The sequence below is a fragment of the Medicago sativa genome, chromosome 2 (genome assembly GCF_051527215.1).
Source record: "Medicago sativa cultivar Bolivia chromosome 2, Bolivia_mono, whole genome shotgun sequence".
NCBI classification, from domain to species: domain Eukaryota; kingdom Viridiplantae; phylum Streptophyta; class Magnoliopsida; order Fabales; family Fabaceae; genus Medicago; species Medicago sativa.
The window spans coordinates 54,323,496-54,336,064 of NC_140750.1; the positions used below are offsets into that span (position 1 = coordinate 54,323,496).

General features: G+C 32.7%; 2 long non-coding RNA genes across 3 annotated transcripts; both read right to left on the reverse strand.

Annotated features, from left to right (window-relative positions):
* Positions 1-203: 203 nt before the first annotated feature.
* LOC146948947 (uncharacterized) lies at positions 204-732 on the reverse strand. Its single transcript, XR_015027086.1, has 2 exons — positions 594-732; positions 204-484 (listed from the first exon to the last, which is right to left on the reverse strand). It is a non-coding gene; the product is annotated as an uncharacterized LOC146948947 (long non-coding RNA).
* Positions 733-7,170: 6,438 nt separating this feature from the next.
* LOC146948948 (uncharacterized) lies at positions 7,171-10,549 on the reverse strand. 2 transcript variants are annotated; one of them, XR_015027087.1, is made up of 4 exons: positions 9,644-10,549; positions 8,580-8,660; positions 7,813-7,931; positions 7,171-7,543 (listed from the first exon to the last, which is right to left on the reverse strand). It is a non-coding gene; the product is annotated as an uncharacterized LOC146948948 (long non-coding RNA). The 2 variants fall into 2 exon arrangements; XR_015027088.1 differs by having other exon boundaries at positions 7,171-7,499; positions 9,644-10,547.
* Positions 10,550-12,569: the final 2,020 nt, after the last annotated feature.

The window sequence follows — 12,569 nt, forward strand, 5'->3', positions numbered from 1 at the left end:
TTGGCTATTTATCACCCCCTTGCCCATGTGTTTTCCATTAAACCAAGAAGTGAATCATGTTTGTGTGTCTTGTACCCTACACGTAAGCTTCTTGAAATTTTACGATTGGCGAATTCGCTTGAAATAGCATGACTCATGAATTTAACAATAATTGAGTCAATGAAATGAATTTAAATTTCCAATACCGGTTATTTTAATTCAAATTAAGAGAAGAAAAATAATTATTAATAACAGTGGCACTATTGACCATATTACAATTATTCCAAATGGATGACCAACAAAGAATGATATGTGAGAGAAATCATAAAAGTGCCAACAATATAATTGAACATACAATTATATTCTTAGAAGTATCGTTGAATTATTTTTGAACTTAATTGTTACTTATACCCACAATAACATCTTAAATTTATGCACCTTGCAACTAGAGGAGGGTTACATGTATGAGTAGTACAATCTCTAGTAGATACACAAGGATTACTTGCTGTTATATGAAATAAGAAAAAAATGAATGTTAATAATAAGGAATGAATCATTGTGTAATAGAAGGAGTAAATTTTAAAGAAAAAATATAATAGAGCATAAGGGCTTACATGCGTTGGTTACAATGATAATAATGAAAAGAAAAATAATCATAATATGAATAAACTTGAGAATTTCAGCCATATTTTTCCTTGTTTGCCGAATTTCATAGAAATTTGAAACACGGTTTTATAGTGTGAAAACTCCAATTCTTCAAATTGTATATTTTATAAAATGTCTCTTAGGTGTATCTATAGGTTGTGTTGGTCTTTACTTATATTTCATTTTTTTTTGAAGGATACATATATTTCGTTATTATTATTTTTCTATTTTATCCTTTCATTATAGACAGGGGAAAATTTTAAAAGAAAAATTCTAGGGTTGCATAATAAAAATAAAAAAAAAAAACCTGTTGCAGGAATAATGCATCAATGAGGTGTAAAAATATATTTATCAACTACAAATATAATATGATCAAAGTTAAACATTAAAAATATGAAAATTGCAACGGGGATTAGTTAAATCATATAACATGTGCTTTTATTTTGGAACAGAATATGAAATTTGCTTAAATTCCATAAGATTTATGCTGGAACAAGGTTGGTTTGTACAATTCCTCTAAGATTTTGATGATAACAAAGTATTAAAAAACAAATGGATATGTTAATATATGTTAAAGTGTGTAGCACCATAGATTAAATTTTAATAAGGTCTAAACACGTATAAGAACATCATAAGTATAGGAGAAGCTCAAAGACTATCGTAGAAGATCTGAAAAAAAGGTCAACCAGAAGTCAACGTCTTGGATCAGAAGAAAGGATGCTACTCAGAAGTTGAAGATCTTCATCAGACTCTGAAGTACAGAAGGTCTTGAGGGACCCAGACACCACGTCAGATTTGTCATCTTCTGTAGTTGTCTCTACCAAAGTCTAATAGTACAATTTGTCTTCTTCTGACCACGTGTAGAAACAAACAAAGAACTTCAAGAACAAAAAGAATGAATGGATAATTCCAGTTTCAGCAAAGGAATTTCGAATGTGTAATCAACAACATTATTCGTATGAGGAAAAGACACAACGTTCTTTATTTGAAGCTTCTCAACGACTCTTAATGCGCTGGCACTCTTATCCAACGTCTCTCACATCCTTGCATATATAAGGAGATGAAGACTTGAAGAACCATAACAAGACTCTGTTATTTTAATTGTGCCTTACTCTGTCAAATCAAAAAGTGCAAAGAACACTTATGAATTTCTTATCAAAGTTTGTATCTTAGAGATTGTAAGTCTTAGAGTATGTTTTGTATTGTATTGTTTACACCTCTTATCGTATATCAAGTGTAAGAACAAATCTTATTTATTTGTAAACCTTTAGAGGTCTCTTGCTTATGTGCTTGAGTATTGGAAGTCTCTTTCAGTTTTGATTAAGCATTAGAAGTCTCTTGCTTGTATGCTTGAGCATTTGGAAGTCTCTTGAAATTGTCCTTGAGCAATTGTAATCTAGTGTGATTATAGTGAAATCCCTTGGAAGTGCATGGGGATTGGACTACTCCTGATTTGTAGGAGGAACCGGTATAAATTGTCTTGTGTTTGTTCTCTCTCTCTCTCTCTCTCTCTCTCTCTCTCTCTCTCTCTCTCTCGCACACTTTATCTTTGTGTTTGTTATATCTGCTGAAATCAGACTCTGAGCTCATTAGACTCTGACCAATTCAAGAACACTTAGAGAAGTTTTGAAAAAGCCACCACAAATTCGTAACGCTCTTAAAGTTAAAGAGGGGACAATGTTTTTAACAATTAAAATTTTGAGTCTTCCTAATCAGAAAGCAATTTGCCTTCTGTCACTAAGTGATGGAAAATGGTTCTGGTATAAAAAGGGCATGCCATAAAAGAATTTGCATGAAAATCTTTTCAAAACAAACAACATTGTCTTGTTCCTTCAGACTTCAAGAACCTCTTCATCTAAATTTGATTGTACCAGTTTAATTATGTGCAAGAAAATAAGAAGAAGTATGAATTAGCCACACTTGATAACTACATCAAGAAAATTTAGTTAATTTCTCATAACTAAAATTGAGACATATGATTTGAAATGTATAGAACAGTATCTATATGCCTGTTCTGAACCGAACATCATATGAACCTATTAAGAGAAATGAACTAAGCATGTTTCATTTTTACAAGTTTGGATGTACTAGTTATATTTTAAACAACTGAATCTATCTGAAGCAATATTTGTGCTAAAGCTTAATAGTATATTCAGGTATGAATACTCTAAAAGATCAAGGAATACAAAGTGTATAATTCTGAAACCAACACAGTTGAATAATTAATACACATCATATCTGGTAACAAAAAGCTTGATGATATATGTCAAAGCTAGTTGAAAACATTGTAGGTATACATACTTCAAAAGATGTCACAAAATCTACACTAACATTTGAATCAATTTCTAAAGTGTCATAATTTGATAATGCATATGAAATCCAGAAACTATTGCGCAATCAAAAGGATATCCATATGATGAATAAATATTGACTATGAGAAGTAGAGATGTTCAAATAAAAGGCAAGCAATGTATGAGACCTTGATGACAAGCCATCTCTGAAGAACGTTGTTGAAACAAAATGGTGCTCAAAATCAGACTAAGAGCAAAATTGATAAGAAGCTATCCAAAGTTATGATAAACTTATTATATTGTCTAACAATTCTAAGACATGATGAAGCTCAAAGTCTGATGATACTCAGAAGCTACTTCAGTCAGAGTCTCTAATGAGCAAGTCTGATGGGGATCATCATCTGATAACATTAGACCTTATGAAGCTTCAGACTCCGATAAACTGACTCTGATGTTTCATATAAGTGGAAATATTTTACAATTGCTTTATTGACATTTGTCCCACTTACTTAACACTAAACTGAGAAGTTTTATCTGACGTGTATCTTAATTGTTGGGTAATAACTGTAAGACAATGATGGTTTAGTTTAAATATTGTGTCTCGTGCCCTCTTTAGCATTAAATTTTATCATTGTTCAAAATTTTGAATGTGAAACTTTTGATCAAAAACACTCTATCATAGTCACTCACACACTATCACTTTCCCTTCTTACACTTTTAGTTCTCAAACCATCTCTGAAAAACAACCCATTTTCAAAATTAACCCTAGAAACCAAAACCCTTCAGAATCTTCAATGACTTCATCATCTTCTCAAGTTCCTGTCCCCCTTGCACTTCCAAAGAGAGTTCACTAAAATCAATATCTGATTACAATTGCTCAAGCACAAAAGCTAGAGACTTCAAACTACTCAAGCACAAAAGCAAGAGGTTTCCTATGCTCAAGCACAACTGCAAGAGACTTCCTATGCTCAAGCACAAAAGCAAGAAACTTCTAATCAAACAGAATTACAAAGAAAATGTTTGAGGTTGAACACTTGATATACAATCAGTGGTGTTCACAAATACAAATCAGATACAGACTCTTTAAGACTCTAGAATTTCTAAGATATGAAAGTTGTTAAGAAATTCTAAGTGAACTTTGATGTGAAACAATTTCAGCAGAGTTTTGGCACTTGTAAAATTGTTTGTGAGTCTCTTAAAATCTTCAAGTCCTCACTCCTTTATATAGAGGTGTGAAAGATACCTTGATGATTGCCAGCACATCAAAAGAGTCGTTGAGAAGCTTGATCATTCACCAATGATCTGTTGCTTGATTTGGTAATTTCCCTAAGAAGGAACAATTTCAAATCCATTCCTTGTTTGGAGAACAACCAATGTAGGTGCAGCTGTATTCTTGTACTATTGCAGACATGAAGAGTAGAGTAGTGGAGTAGTTGTTGTACAATTGTACTATTGTTCTTTTTCTGCGCTCTTCAGTGAATAAGCATCAAATGCCTTCTAATTCCTCTAAAATAGTCGTTGCTTCAGGCCTCCATTCCTTCTGCAATGATATGACTTCAGAATAACAACTTTTAATTGACTTCAGCTTGCAGTCTTCAGACTTTGGTGATCTTTAGCTTCTGTTGATCTTCAGACTCTTTGTTAGTCAGCTTCTGATGGTCTTCAGACCCTGTCTTCAGACTCTTGTTGTCTTCAATTCTTGCAACATAAGCTTCCTTGTTGTGAAATCCATTGCTCTCATTTATTCTTTCAGAACCTATAATAGGTTTAAAGTCATACAACTTTTTGTCTATGGTCATGCACACTTGAACAAATATTAGCATATCCAATTGAAAATTTTTAATAGATTTTTAACATCAAAAATCAAAGTGGTATTGTTAAACACATTTTATTCCAATAGAATGTTCCTCAAAGATACTAACCAGGTGTCTAGATTTCTGGACACCATGAAGAGGATCTTGTATGAGTCACCAAAAATGGTGGGTGACAAACCATACAAGCTCAACAAGGCCAAGTTCATGATACCTTTGGCCAAGGTTGTGATCAAGCTCATATATGGATGCATACAACCTAGAGAATCTGGAAATGACTCAATCATTTGAGATCACAGACACTTGGCAGCATTGATTATGGGCAAGTTTCAAGTGAATCTGACCAAGTACATGTTCAACTTCCTATGTGAAAGCATTAAGGAACAGAAGAAAGTCATTCCATATGGTAGACTTTTGTCTGATCTTTTCTACCAAAGTAGACTGATTCAAGGTCTGAAAGATACTCAATCTGCCAAATTCCTACTTAAAGTTAATTAGTTTATATGAATCAATCATAACGATGTGAGAATGCTATTCTAAGGTTTTACTTTGCCAAAGAAATGCACACAAGATAACCTTACATTGATTGTAATGATCTACTTCAGGTCCGTTTGGTTCAAGCATTTTGAAGGGGAGGGAAGGGAATATTTTAAACTTTTTGGGTTTGGTTAAATTTTTTGAAGGGGAGGGGAGGGAGAGGAAGGGGAGCAAAATCCCTCATAAACTCATTTATTGTTTCCCCTCAAATTGGAGTATTTTTTGGAGGGGAGGGGAAGGAAGAGAGATGAGTTAATGCAATTTTAATTACACTGGCATAATTATCCTCATATTTATTTTCAAATAACAAAATCGTCCTTGTTAAAAATTTAAGTGTTTTCAACATATTGCTTGTTATCCTCTTTTCTGGAACATGCCATTGTCATTTTTTTTTTATTCAGAACCACATATTCTTGTCTTATTTTTTTTTTACGAAAATTCACTTTTTTTACTAACGTTAACAACAAACAACAACAACCAAGTCATTATCCCACTAACCGGGGTCGACTACATGGATCAAATAATGTCATAGTGTTCTATCAAAAATCATTTTTGGATCCAACTCATCAACCTCTAAATCCTTTCTAATGGTTTTCTTAGGTCTTCCTCTTCCTCTTTTAACCTAACTCTCCTCCATTTGATCTACTATTCTTACAACGGCATCTTCAGGTCTTCTCTTTACATGTTCAAACCATCTAAGCCTATTTTCTACCAACTTTTCTACTATAGGTGCTACCCCCACTCTCTCTCTCTAATGGTGTCATTCCTAATCCTATCATGTCTAGTCTTACCACTCATCCAACGCAACATCCTCATCTTCGCTACACTTACTTGACTCTCGTGTTGGCTCTTAACTGCCTAACACTCCGTACCATACAACATTGCCCGTCTGACTGTTGTCTGATTGAACTTTCCTTTCAGGTTAAGTTGTATTTTCTTATCGCACAAAACACATGAGGCTCTTCTCCATTTCAACCACCCAGCTTTGATATAGTTTTTAATTGTATTATATTTTAAAACATTATTAATAAAATTTGTAGAAAATTTTTTGTAAATATTTTTATATTGTACTAGATTATTTTAGAAGTGCTCTAATATTTATGAATACCTAATATTTTGCAAGAACTTTTGTGATTGATTATTTATGGAGTTTCCGGTTACTGAGTGTTTAATTTTTTATGCATTGAATAATTTAAAAATCAAGATATTGTTTTAAGATTAGAGGGATAAAAAAGTAATTTGGTTTTAAAATCCTTCCCCTCCAATTGTGAATCAAACACATATTTAATTAAAATGTATCCCCTCCCTTTCCCTCCCATCCTTTGAAACAAGCATATTATTTAACTAGATCGTATACCCGTGCTGCCGCACAGGTCATATATAGCTAAAAACATTATATGAAATTCATTCTACTATATAAGACAAAATTAATACAACTTATGTGACACAAAAGAACTTCATTGTCCATAACTTCAAATAGACATAGAAGTAACATGTATACTACTCCACTTTCAATCTAAATTGCAGTTCCAAGTAATTTGAGTGACAAACATGTCTTGTAACATGGGTGGGTATTGACCGCAGACATGCAACTTTGGTTTTGTAAATCGTTTATTTTATTCATTCAAGTCTGTATTTATTCAATAAATACAGACCACATACATCATTTATTGAATGAACTTAAAAAATCAAAATTTACTTATAATAGTGACCGGAGGGAGTACATCATATACGGATTCAAATTGATGAGTACCTTCACTACCTTGTTTTATAACAAATAATATACACGTCCTTTAGAGTTGATGTGCCAATAGTGAGGGTAACAACTTTAAACTATATTATTCTTTAAACCTAATTGAGCTAGCTTCCATTGATTTAAGAAATAATTTTGTTGCAATGAGAACATATGGTGTTTACTACTCCCCTAAAAAAAACACTGTGAATAGTACAACTTTAGGTTCATGTTTCAATCTCTGCAACATAAGCCATATATAGGGATTTGTAGTCAGGATATTTCACTGCATATACATTATTTACATATAACGCTTCCCCTAGCTAGCTAAATAGCTCTCCAACTCAAAGCTCTTTACTTGATCACATCTCAGTCCTCTTTTCTTCAACATTAAGCTACCATCTTCATAGCTATCATCTTGCTCCAAGCAATCGAATATTAGCGGAAACACCAAGTTACAAAACCAATTGTCACATATGAGGATGCCATGTACTTTCATCATATCTGCTACCAAATCAACTCAAACACTATGAACATTTACATAAAACCTGTTGCATATACAAATATTTACATACGCCCATAAAAGGACTAATCAACATGGTATTACATCAACACAATAACATGCGTTATGCTGTTTTCACAACCGGCAAGCAATGATTGACAACAAACACAGAATAAATAGAGTTTACCATGAGTAAAATAGAGGGTTTATAGATACAAAATGAACAAACAAAATAGATGTAGTCTCAAACTTGAGACAAAATTATTTCCCTTGAAAAAGAACAAAATCAATTGAGTGTAGCAGACATGAATTCACCTTGGTGTGCCATTACTGCTACTTTTGCAGTCGAGTAGCAGAAAACTATAATGTTTTTTGTTGGTTAAGCTTTGCTTGATCAATTAAGGACATGCCACTACTATGAGGAGAGAAGGGACCTTCATGGTTGAGAGGGAGAGTAGAAGGAATTAGTGAGAGAATGATCAGTAAGAGCAACATGAGAAATAATAGCTCAATATGAGTAAGCATATTCTGTCACTAAGCTTTAAGTAGAGCTTGGATAACATTCTTATTATGTGTTTGGTTCAACAACTTTGAATCAGAAGCATTTTTATTTTCAAGAGGCATTGAGATTAAACAAAACATATTCATGTAATGGGCTGACATTGGCCTAACGGTACTACTTCTTGAACTTTTTCAACCAATAATTAGACTTGATTATAAGAAGCAATATATAAGGTAGTTTCATCTTCGTGGTTTGAGACAGTATATAAGGCATAAAGCAATCATAGACATAATTAAATATTTATAAAAAGGATAATAGAGAGATATTTTACAACTATATACATATGCAATAACAGACACAATCAATAAAATATTTCAAAATTAAAATTAACTTATTTTCACAACAGCATTTAATGAGTATGTAGCTATAGTTGGTGAGATAAGAGAAAGAAAAAAAAAATCAATAAGAGAACATGAAGAAGAAATCCAACTAATTCTAATTTCTACTATAGCAAAATAGATGAGAAAGGAACCAATAGAAGTCTAAGAAGAAAATTTAACCAAAAGAATGGGAAAGAAACCTGTCAAAGCATGACCTTCTCATCAATACCTCACTCCACCATCTTCAACATATGAACTCAAACCCAGCCAAACCACCATCCCTAAAATAAGAAGGAAAAAAACCGCAACACAAACTTCATAAATAAATAAATAAAATAAACCTGTCAAATTTAACAAAATTTATAAATCAAAAGAAAAAAAACTAAAAAAGATGAAAGAAATGGTGGAGGAAATCAACAATTCTGCAGAAACTAAGTCGTTACAGAACATTTGAATTGCATAGTTGTTATTCCTAATAAAACTAATTAAATTTGCATATGCATAAGCACCATTCTAATATCAATTCTGAAACTTGCTGGCCTATGGTGCTGCTATCATGGTTTTGGTGTATCTTAGCTTGGAGAGTTGTGTGACAGTAAGGGGTGGTTCACTGTGATGGCTTTTAGGAGCCATTTAGTGTTGATTTTGTGATTGGTGGCTGCTGCTGCATCTTTTTGAAGAGTCTTTTAGTGCTTTTTTTACTTTTGTTTCAGCTAGTTTTTGGTTTTCATTGTAATGCTATTAGTCCCTGCTGGTACTTCTTGTGCCAGGGCCTTGTTTAATAATATATGTTGATTTCAAAAAAAAAAAAAAAGTAACCAAAAGTAATCCATAAATGCTATTCTTATGGAGATTGTTTAGAAAATAGAATCAATTGCATATGTGATCATGGTAAAGCAAAAGCAATAATCAACCTTTCATCTGCTATATAATCTATAAAACTAAAACAATTATATTAGCCGAGCATATTAAGGAAAGCAATTAAAATAACCAACACTGAACCATATATATCAATAAAATAGATTATGGTGGTTCAAAGATGCATATAGGTCATGTATAAATTGAGTGTAGCAATACAATTTAAAAACTCACCAGAATACAATTCAAAATCAAATTAAACAAATGCTATTAATCTTATCTCAACCCCTAATTTGAAAATTCATAAACTGTAAAATCAACAAATCAATCAAAATCAAATTATTCAGTTACTCTCAATTTCACAGCAAACAACTTAATACGTAAGAGAAGCAGATCTAAGAATTACCTTAACTGTGGAAATCGAATCGTCACCGAAATGGGTCGCCACTGCGACTTTGAGTTATTGATCAGCAACCGAGTTCAAAGCCAGCGAAGTTGAAAAATGATGACGTAGAAAAGAAGATGGTTAAATCAAATTTAAAGAGATTTAATAAGTTTTGTCATTTACAAAAGCATAAAATTTAAAAAATTCCTTACCATGATGTTTTATGATCGAGATGCAAACTCGACAGAGAAAGAAATGAAGAAATGTCGAACCCTAGGGGTCAATAAGGGAGAGACGGTAGGCAGGTTGACGGCGGCGGAAGAAAGGTTGATAGTGGCGGAAGGTTAGGGTAGCGGAGAAGAAGGTGAAAGGAATAGATGAACAATTTCGGGAAAATCTGAAAATTCAACACCTCCAATTCTGGAAAAATATGAACGATTTTGGAAAAGAAGACAGATTGTGAAACTGAATCTAAACTATTTTGGGTAACAGAAATTGAAACATGTCAAGAGTTAGAGAGGGAGAGAAACTGAGAATCAATGAAAAATAAATCGATTCCAAAATAAGAAGATTGAATCAGTGAAAAGGGTCATAGGGTTTGAGAGTGAAATTGAGAACAAATGTTCATTCATTTGGATTTGATGTAATGTGCAGTGAGATGGGTGCTTGGAAAATACACGCTAGAAGGGAGAGAGAAAGAGACTCACATTTCTTAAGTCTGAATTGAGAGAGGGGGTGAACATAGGAACTTCGTGTACCAAGGTGCATGGAAAACATGCCGAAATAAATTTTGTGTGAGAAGGCTTAGAGTTTTGTCATTCCAAGACACTTCATTCAATTAATTATGGAGGGAATAGCTGATTTCGAAATTCAAATTTGATGGAGCCATTTTGTTGAATTAAGCAACATAGATAGATTAATCCAAGGGCTGAAACGATTTGGAGCCAAAAAATTAGGATTAGGGTTAGGGAATTAGGATAAGCATTTTTGCTAGGATTAGATATAAAGGATTGATATATCTCCCCTTCCCTCCCTTTCCCTCCCGTCCATTAAAACTCTTCTCCTTCCCTTTGAACCAAAGTAGTTGCCTGTTGCAATTTGTATTCAATTTGCACTAATAAACCGATAAAAGGTATTCAATTTGCACTAATAAACCGATAAAAGATTTGTAACATAATTGTGATATTAATTTGACCATCTAGGTTCATTTTGCACGTTTCAGATTCCTTAAGGTCAGATGTTATTATGTCTCTTCACTTCTCTTCTAATGACCATTTTAAAAAAATTGTATTTATAAGAGTTTAATGACTTGTTGTATGGCTCATAACAATTGACTTCAATATTTCCAATGTATTGGGAGAGGAATTCTGATCTCTTCTCTGGACTATCAAATCTTAGTTGGAACATGCAGAACATTGTACTGTATGTAATGAGATTTCACATGTTTTCTCAAAGGAAGGTAACAAATCTAAATTCTTAGGTATTGTTGTCCTTTCCATTTATGTATGTTACTTCCAAAAATTGTCATCTTACTTTGGTGGTGGTAGAAGTGGAAGTATATAAGGAAATAACTATAGAAGTTAGCGTCGTTTATTTTATTTTTTCAGTTTGTAGCTAATGTGATAATATTGATAGAGCAAATTGAGAGAGTGTGAAGAAATTGAGAAGTTTAGAGTTTAAGAAGATTAGAGAGAATAACAGAAAATCGAAACAAACTTTTGTTGAATTGATTATATGATACTTCGCGTACTACTAATCAAAACTAAGGCATAAAGTACTTATATACAAAAGTATAACAAACTCTAAAACAAACTAGTTAACTTTAGTTAACTTAACCTGCAAGTTAACCTTGTTTATCCAACTTTTAACCAACTCAAATGATATACTCTAACTAGCTGAATTTATTAAACTCCTAATACACCTCCTAATTTATTAGTTAGAGGTTTTCAACCATTGCTAACTTGTTCCCCAAGTATTCAAAGTTGTTGGTCTTCAATGGCTTGATAAGCAAATCTGCAATTTGCACCTCTGCCTTGCAATGCTTGATCTGGAGTTTTTCTATGTTTACTTGATCTATGAGAAAGTGAAAACGTTTCTCAATGTGCTTACTTCTACCATAAGCCACTCGATGCTTAGCCAAATCTATAGAAAACCTGCTATCAACCAATAATTCCATCTCATCCTCTTCCCTTAGCTTTATTTCTAGCATAAGCATGCCAATATATTGTGCTTGACAAGCTGCCATAGAAGCTGCAATGCATTCAGCTTCACAGGAGGACAATATGCAACATTTGTTTCCATCTTAGAACTCCAGGATACTGCTGCATTTCCATACATAAACACATATTCTTTTATGAAATTAAAATCCTAGTATTATTCTTTAAAACCTTGTGTGTTATGCTATTTATATGTTGATGAATGTATGAATCGAATTCAAGTATTGAATGATAATTAACCGTAGATTTTGAAACTCGACTTAGGATAATTGTTTAATAGATAATTGTTTGACATATTGAATTATCTTATTGTGATACATGATTAAATGTTCAATCAAACATTCGATGATCACGATCTTACCTAAAATATTTGGGTGTTGTGATATAAAAAAAAAATTAAAAATAAAGAGAGAGAGAGAGAGAGAGAGAGAGAGAGAGAGAGAGAGAGAGAGAGAGAGAGAGAGAGAGAGAGAGAGAGAGAGTTCTAAATCAAAACATTGGTCTTAACCATTTAGATCATCATAATACTAAGAAAACAATTGTAGTCACTAGACACGATTACCAAGCAGAGAAGAAGAAGGATTTAGGAATGACCTAATCACCTTTTATTCCTGATTTTCAATTAAAATATTTATTTTCGGTTGAACCAATTTATGTCAAGCATATCCCTCAGTTTTACATCCTAAATACAATTAAATTTTTAATTTGAAATTGAAGGCAAAAGTTATGGT